Raw genomic sequence first — 9,236 nt, forward strand, 5'->3', positions numbered from 1 at the left:
AAAAAGAGAAAAGGAGAATTTTTTTTGGATGAGAGTCGATATTTGTGGCATGCAAACCCCGCCTCTTCGTTAGTTAATTGAATCATAATTTGGAACTTGGATTCTTCCTTATCTGTTGTGAAAACCACCGGGAAAGGGTTAGGGTACACGAGAGAGAGAGAGAGAGAGAGAGAGAGAGAGAGAGAGAGAGAGAGAGAGAGAGAGAGAGTTTTAGTTACAGTTACAGTTTCTCTGAACCCCAGGAAAGTGATGGACACTGGAAGACATCTATGCTGCTTCACATTTGCCTCATCTCTCCCCTCATTTCTTCTCACATCTCTCCCATCATCTCTCCCCTCATCTATCCCCTCATCTCCCCCCTCATCTCTCCCCTCATCTCTCCCCTCATCTCCCCCCTCATCTCTCCCCTCATCCATCCCCAGCTCAACCTCTTACCCGCCTGTGGGGAAATGAGGTGGGGTGACACAAAAAAACACACTCTTGTAATAACACAGGATGTGTTGTCCTTCACACAAATGTATAGAAAAATAACCTGTGCAGCGACATGATTTTAACCCATGCTGTGTCTTTCCTTCTTCCTTTTTTACCCTTTCAGTTGTACATTTTTACTCAGAATTTTATCTCTGTGACCGCTGTGACATCATCAATAGAATGTTCTAGAAAATTCCAACCTCACACAGCTGAAAGGGTTAACACATCCGCTGCTGCAGGAAGCGTTTAGTGAAGGACCATCCATCTCTGTGTTACTTCTCCTTACTTCTCTTCCGAGAGCGCACCTGTCAAATGTTTACTACTGTGTTTTCATTGTTTATGTTTTCATTGCTGATGCAGGGATCAAACCGATCGGGGGGGGAATGCATGGACAGTAGAGCCGGGATTCGGCTATTTGAACTACTGAATGGTTTAAGTCGATGACTCGTCTGGGATTTTAGCATCATTGTAAGGGATGGACTACTGGTTTTGGTGATGAAAGAGTTGTGATGCATTTTACATGCCAAAAAAAAATTATTGAGGAGAAGAACCATTGTGCAGGTTGGGATCATTTTCCCAGGACTACCGCTGGGGGCTGTGTGGTCACTCACCCACCCACTCACTCACTCACTGAAGTCAGACAGACAGGACGATCTGGCAGGGACGCATGCGCAGGAAGCGCCGTGGCTCTGCACGGTTTCATGCTTGTTTTAAATTGTTGTCGTGATTTGACCCGCAACTGTGATCATGAGAAAAGGCACTTCACTATCGGCCCATAGTGTGATGCTCAATATAACCCTTTAATGCCTGAGGTAATACCAATGATACACAAGACATGTCTTACAAAATAGTAAATACAAAAGGAACCGTTTGTGACAGAGACCAGCTTTCGGCAGTATTTCAAACTTTAAGACAGTTTTGTAAAAGTGTCATTATTATGACATAAGGTCTGCTTAGATTTAGAGAAAATCTGGATACAGTAGGTTTATTTTCCCTCTTCAGCATCAACTGTTAAAAAATGCCCAGTATATCTAAATAAATGACTGTAACTCACTGAGGAAAATGTGTATTTGCACCACACTTCACATGGAGGTTCAGAACATCTAAATACAACTTCCCAAGTTGAAAAAAACTTCCCTGGTTGACTTTGGAGTTATCCAACAAAACACAAGTTTTGCATTGACAGCTAAAAATAAATGCTCAGGACAGTGTCCAAATAAAGGTCTGTAACTCACTGAAGAAATTGTGCACCAAACTTCACATGGAGATTAAAAACATCTAAATACATCTCTCCAGTTGAATCATATGATGTATAACACTTGATACTGACGGAAAGGATACGCTCAGAATTAGCAAATATACAAAAGTATGTCGTAATGTTTCTTTTGTCTATCTAGGTCCTGAGGGGGATTGATTGAGGAGAACCATTTACAGCTGCGAAAAAATAAAATAAAAAAGAGATTGTCGTGACCTGCAACTGTGATCATGAGAAAAGGCACTTCACCATCGGCCAATAGTGTGAAGCTCAGTTTAAAAGGTGTGTGCTCAGCACGCCGTTATGTCGTGATTTATTTTGGACTTAAACTTTGACACCGCAAGGGTCACATTAAGGCCTTCACTAATTCTACTGAATGTGCAAGAATATTCATCAACACAAGATCATTGTAAGAAATCGTTCAAAACCGTTTTTAAAGCTGACTTAATCATCGGCTTATTCTTTATTTCATGACCGACTTGATGGCAAAGGTTTAGTAATTTCTAATGTACCTAATGTATCATATGAATATTTTTTAAAACAATGAAGAAAAGAAAAAAAATTAAAACTTCTATGTGTACACGGTTTACATTTAGACAGTTATTCTGTCAAAAACATTCTAAGTGTTAAAAAAGAAAAGGAAAAACGTCCAAAGAACAGTGGTTTGATATACATTATGGCCCATCTCTTCAAAGAATCAGCACAGAGTCGTAGTGTGTGGCCTTTGTATAAATCAGCAATGTTAACACTATAATTGACCTCTAAAACGCAACCTCAAAGTGATGGGGTGAAATCCAGTAAGGGACGAGACGGTGGCGTGGTGGGAGGGGGGGGGGGGGGGGGGGGTGCGTACATACTGTACAGTGAGATGGTTTCACGAGGAACAGATGGATGAATGCGACTGAGACTCCGGGAGGAGCTTGACAGATGGGATGGAGACGTGCAGATTGTGACCACCCGCCCCCTGAACAGGGCAAACGTGTTTCCAAACGGAAAAAAATAGACCCACAGTTCTCATGTTATGAGTTCAACCTTTCACCTACAAATGGGAATGTTTTAAAAGGGAAAAGTGGATGTTTTACATGTGTGGAGCCGATGTTTTCAGTGTAAAAGAATTGTGACATGTTTGAATGTAAATAGCGTATGTATATATTCTGTATCAATGTGGAAAGAAATGAAAAACCCTGTCTTCTTCGAGTATTGTTACCCCAGCACTTTGTATATTGTCTGCCCTTAAATAATAAAAAAAAAATGAAACATTGATTTAATTTTTTTTGGCACTGCAGTAACAATGCCTTCTTTACCAATCAATGTAGATTGAAGAAGTTGATCTTGCCTGAAACACTGAAAAACTCCTGACGTGACAATGTATTATCCTTAGCGATTAAACTAGACCGCAATTTATTTAGCACATTTTGAATGAACTCAATATTAATAATAATTGTTAGACTAGAAGTCTTTATTTGTCATGCAGTTTTAACACACACACGCGAGATGGGCGACCCACAGGAACACACACACACATGCACTGAGTCGCTGATGAAATGTCTCTCTGCACTTTTCCCATCCCGTTGTCCTTCCCTCCATGGGCAGCCGGGAGCAGATAGGGCGTCAACGTGAGCCGCGCCCCGGGGACCAATCCAAGTGCTCCTGTCCGTCTTCGTCAAGGACGCCAGAGCGTTAGCGATCTGTTGTGCATGTTTTTCCATTGGGTTTATCTTATCGGGGGGGAAACCCTTGCGAGCACGGGGAGAACATGCAAACTCCACACAGAAAGGCCTGGGAGATACCCTACCTGAGTATCTGGCATCATGGAAACCTGGTCCCCAAGCGGGAATCGAACCCTGGACCTTCTTGCTGTGAGGCGACAGTGTTAACCACTACACCACCGTAACTAATTCAACATGCAACTCTTAGTTAGTCAGAATGCATGAACAGTGAGCTGTTGTGTGCACTTAAAAGCATATACATAGAGTATTAACAATGCTCTTAAAAGCACCTTATAATTGCTTTAGATACAATCAACTACCTGCAGTCTCTCCCCGGGAAACTCACCCGGACAGTTATTGAAAATGAATAATCGAGTTTCATGTTGCCTCAAGCAAACAAACACTGTCTAAACATTCTTGAGCTGGCAAAGCCTCTCTCTATCTCACACTGTGCCCCCCTCTCACTTCTCTCTATAGAGGGTCTCTAGGGTGTGGTAATGGATTGTGAGTAATGCTACCCCCCTTCCTCCCTCCCTCCCCCCTCTCTCTCCATCTCTCTCTCTGGTGTACTGGGTATACAAACACTTGGAAGACTAGTGTCTGGCCCATTGTTTCTTCTCATGTGTACATGCAGATATTGGCTAGATAGTTAGTACACTTCAAAACAATCAGTGTCTCTTTGTCCATGCAACGCTTCACTGTTCCGTTTGTGATTGATCTCTTTTCTTTATGACTTCATAAATGGTCATATGGAATGGGATTATATGGCGTCAAGATGCAACATTTACGGACAACATAGCATTTATGAAGTATCATACTTCAATAGACTGTAGTCCTCATATTTCATATTTTCATATGAAACATCACCATATTTTCATTCCTACTACAGAGACTCAGTGGCAGCTATTAATGGGCTCAACTCAATGGGCTCAGTAGAGAGGAGAGGATATTTAGACTGGTCTGCCCTCTTCTGTTCAATACAGTGTAGTAAAGCACTATACTAGTTTAGTACTGGCTATCCAGAGTGAACTATCGTCACTGAACAGTTTACTGTACGAAGCAGTATTCAGTGTCAGGGTCAGGGAAGGTTTACTGTATGAAGCAGTATTCAGTGTCAGGGAAGGTTTACTGTATGAAGCAGTATTGGGTTAAGGAGGTTTACTGTATGAAGCAGTATTCAGTGTCAGGGTTAAGGAGGTTTACTGTATAAAGCAGTATTCAGTGTCAGGGTTAAGGAGGTTTACTGTATGAAGCAGTATTCAGTGTCAGGGTTAAGTAAGGTTTACTGTATAAAGCAGTATTCAGTGTCAGGGTTAAGGAGGTTTACTGTATGAAGCAGTATTCAGTGTCAGGGTTAAGTAAGGTTTACTGTATAAAGCAGTATTCAGTGTCAGGGTTAAGTAAGGTTTACTGTATGAAGCAGTATTCAGTGTCAGGGTTAAGGAGGTTTACTGTATAAAGCAGTATTCAGTGTCAGGGTTAAGGAGGTTTACTGTATGAAGCAGTATTCAGTGTCAGGGTTAAGTAAGGTTTACTGTATAAAGCAGTATTCAGTGTCAAGTCAAGTCAAGTCAAGTCAAGTCAAGTCAAGTCAAGAGTTTTATTTGTCACGGCATACGGATATACAATGAAATGCGGGTGGTCTTGCCCGCAACGATGTGCAATTGGTACAACATATAACATATAATAGAATCCAATACAAAAAAATTTGTGCAATAAAATTGTGCAATAACAGGTAGTAGGTAACAATTAATTTGTGCAATGACGGGTAACAGTTGACAGTTAACAGTAGTAGTAATAGTAGTGCAATACACTGTTACTGTTGCTAATACTAATTACTAATTTAAGTGGCCTTTCCTTTTGGCAATAAGTGAGGGTGCGTGCGGCCTGAGTGTGTGCCCGCTCATGCTAAAGTGTTACAGTGGTACTCAATGTTCATTGTTCAGGACTCTGATGGCCTGGGGGAAGAAGCTGAGCCTAAGCCGCTCTGTCCTAGTAGCTGGGGTTCGCAGGCGTCTGCCTGACCTCAGCAGCTGGAACAGGCTGTTATTGGGGTGGTGAGGGTCTTTCATTATCCTGCAGGCTCTGGATTTGCACCTCTTGTTGTATAGAACCTGCAGGGGAGGTAGTGCAATACCCGTGGTACGCTCGGCTGAGCGCACCACTCTCTGTAGGGCCTTCTTGTCTTGTGCCGTGCTGTTTCCATACCAGGCAGTGATGTTTCCGGTCAAGATGCTCTCTACAGCTCCTGAGTAGAAGGACTGGAGTATCTTCCCCGATACTCTGAACTTCCTTAACTGTCTCAGGTGGTAGAGGCGCTGTTTCGCCTTCTTTACTACTGTGTCTGTGTGTTGACCATGTCAGATCCTCTGAGATGTGGACCCCCAGGTACTTAAAGCTGCTCACCCTGTCCACGGTAGCCCCGTTAATCATCAGTGGTGTGTGTGTCTCCTGCTGTCCTCTCCTATAATACACGATCAGCTCCTTGGTTTTACCAAGGAGTCAGGGTTAAGGAGGTTTACTGTATAAAGCAGTATTCAGTGTCAGGGTTAAGGAGGTTTACTGTATGAAGCAGTATTCAGTGTCAGGGTTAAGGAGCTTTACTGTATGAAGCAGTATTCAGTATCAGGGTTAAGTAAGGTTTACTGTATGAAGCAGTATTCAGTGTCAGGGTTAAGTAAGGTTTACTGTATGAAGCAGTATTCAGTGTCAGGGTAAGATATGGCTTGTTTACTCCAGTTGATGTCAAAGATGCCATTTGGTAAATAATTTTGAACATCCAGATAATCTTCACCTTAACTTCATAGAATCTTTATATGGAACCAAGACGATCTGTTAGGGTTTGTAACTGACCCCAAGCGCAACGGCACAGAGAGAGTTGTTTCGGAGTTAGCCAAAAACAAGGGCGTGTTTATTCACAGAGTCACAAGATTGAATTAGGTGGAAAACAGAACAAACGGGGAATCTGGCATGTGAAGAATGTTTGCGGCTCTGCAGATTCTCCCAGACGGTGATGGTGAGGAATTTGCTTGTGACGTCTGAGCCGCTCTGCAGATCCCCCCAGCATACACTCCAGGTGGAAACGGAGGGGGAGAGAGAAATCCCAGTTAGCTCAGCGCACAACAGAAGCAGAGAGGTGACTGATCCAAACAATTATCCAAGTGACTTGATCTTCGGTGTGATACACACAGTTAGCAGAGTCGAGAGAAAAAACAATACGGTAATCCAAGGTGTAAATCCAACAACAAAAAATAGGTGAGAACAGTATAACAAAAACGGGATCTCTTCGGTGTTTCACAAACACACAAAAAACGAGTGATCCAAAAAGAACTGTTTCCAAAAACTCACCAGAGCGCAACGCGTAAAGCGGGCAGATAAACGAGGCGTAGCTTCGTACGGGGAATCAGGTTCTCCAACAGGGATACTTCACGAGAGTCCTGGGGAGCAACAGACAGCGACGGGAAAGAAAGGCAGATGCAGGGAATATTCAAAACGATCCAACATCGATATTAGGGGGAACAGAGTATATAAAGCCCTCTGGGGCGCTGATTAGAACACACATCAGGTGCGTGATGGTAATTGATACTTGACTTAGAAGTGTGCGTTCGGCCACGGACCAATCATCACAGAATCCTCACAGAACCTTAAAGGAACGGAGCGTGGCGGGGAATGCAATTACTCAACAAAGTACCTTAAAGGAACGGAGCGAGTGGGTGGGGAGCGGACAAAACCTCACAGTACCCCCCCCTCCACGGGAGCCACCCGGCGACCCACTCGGCCCCGGCCCGCCCGGACGGGACCGAAGGAAGCCGGCGATCAGGGGCACTGGAGAGGGGGACAAAGACAGAGGCCCGGAGAGGGGGACCGGAGACGGGGACAGAGGACCGGCGAGGGAGGCCGGAGACGGGGACTGGAATCCAACGGCGGAGGCCGGGCACGGGGATCCCCTTCCGTCCCTACACCGAGTAGGGCTCCGCTGCTCTGAAAGGAATCCTCCTCCTCCACGGATGCTGCAGACGGGCAGCGCAGAACACAGGGGGTCCCAGGGGACCGGGGCAAGAACACGCCATCCCCCCGTGGAATAGGGAGCGATGGCGAGCCAGGGTCCGAGGGAGAACACGCTATCCCCCCGTGGAATAGGGAGCGATGGCGAGCCGGGGTCCGAGGGAGAACACGCCATCCCCCCGTGGAATAGGGAGCGACGGCGAGCCAGGGTCCGAGGGAGAACACGCCATCCCCCCGTGGAATAGGGAGCGATGGCGAGCCGGGGTCCGAGGGAGAACACGCCATCCCCCCGTGGAATAGGGAGCGACGGCGAGCCAGGGTCCGAGGGAGAACACGCCATCCCCCGTGGAATAGGGAGCGATGGCGAGCCGGGGTCCGAGGGAGAACACGCCATCCCCCCGTGGAATAGGGAGCGATGGCGAGCCAGGGTCCGAGGGAGAACACGCCATCCCCCCGTGGAATAGGGAGCGATGGCGAGCCAGGGTCCGAGGGAGAACACGCCATCCCCCCGTGGAATAGGGGCCAGGAGACGGCGTGGAGGCCGGGGCCGGGCGTAGAAGCTGGACCGGGCGTAGCGGCTGGGCCAGGCGAGGGAGCCGGACCAGGCGTGGAGGCCGGGCCGGGCGTAGAGGCTGGACCGGGCCAGGCGAGGGAGCCGGACCAGGCGTGGAGGCCGGGCGTCGAAGCTGGACCAGGCCAGGCGTGGGAGCCGGACCAGGCGATGAGGCAGGGCTAGCCGCCTGGGCACAAGCTAGCTGAAAGGGCAGTCCTAGCTGTGGGAAAGCTACACACAAAGTGGAGGCCATGCTAGCTGGGGAAGCTACACGTAAAGTGGGGCTAGCAGAGGGACCGGGTTAGCTGCCTGGGCATGGCTAGCTACAGGGCCTATGCTAGCTGCAAGGGCTGCATTAACATAGAGGCTGTGCTAGCAGCCGGGGCTAAGCTAGCAGACTGGGGCCATGCTGGTAGTAGAGGCCTGGCAAGCTGCAGGGGCTTTCTCTGTGTCGGCTGGGGTCGTCATGGTTGGATCGTAATGTTAGGGTTTGTAACCGACCCCAAGCGCAACGGCACAGAGAGAGTTGTTTCGGAGTTGGGCGTGTTTATTCACAGAGTCACAAGATTGAATTAGGTGGAAAACAGAACAAACGGGGATTCTGGCATGTAAAGTTTAAGTTTAAGTTTATTTGGATCCCCATTAGCCACAGCAGTGCTGGGGCTATTCTTCCTGGGGTCCATAACACATAAAATACAGTTACAGACGTATACACTCACAACATTTACATGTCATACAGACAATTAAAACAACAATAAAAACCCTTATACACTCATAACATTTACATGACATACAGACCATTAAAACAACAATAAAAACCCTTATACACTCACAACATTTACATGTCATACAGACAATTAAAACAACAATAAAAACCCTAATCAAATTCATAATACAAGATAAAAATATATACGCCTTATGAATTCATAATACAATACAATAATACCTACTCATAATTAATTCATAATACAATACAGCATAATATACTATTTAGCCTTTACATACATTATCTATGTTCATATCAGCCAATTATACAATATTTTAATAATATATCCCTATCAGACACATGCCTTTTCATCCATATATACCTATCTCTTTATCAGACACATACATTTTCATTTACGTACACACTATCTATTAGGGAAGAATATCAATTTCTTTGGTTGAAAATGTTGTTTTACCACGATTTTGAAACGGCATTTACTATTCTCCTGCTTAACATGTCTGGGAAGAGAGTTCTGTG

The sequence above is a fragment of the Notolepis coatsorum genome (assembly GCF_963971535.1).
Source record: "Notolepis coatsorum genome assembly, chromosome: 19".
Classification (NCBI taxonomy): Eukaryota; Metazoa; Chordata; class Actinopteri; order Aulopiformes; family Paralepididae; genus Notolepis; species Notolepis coatsorum.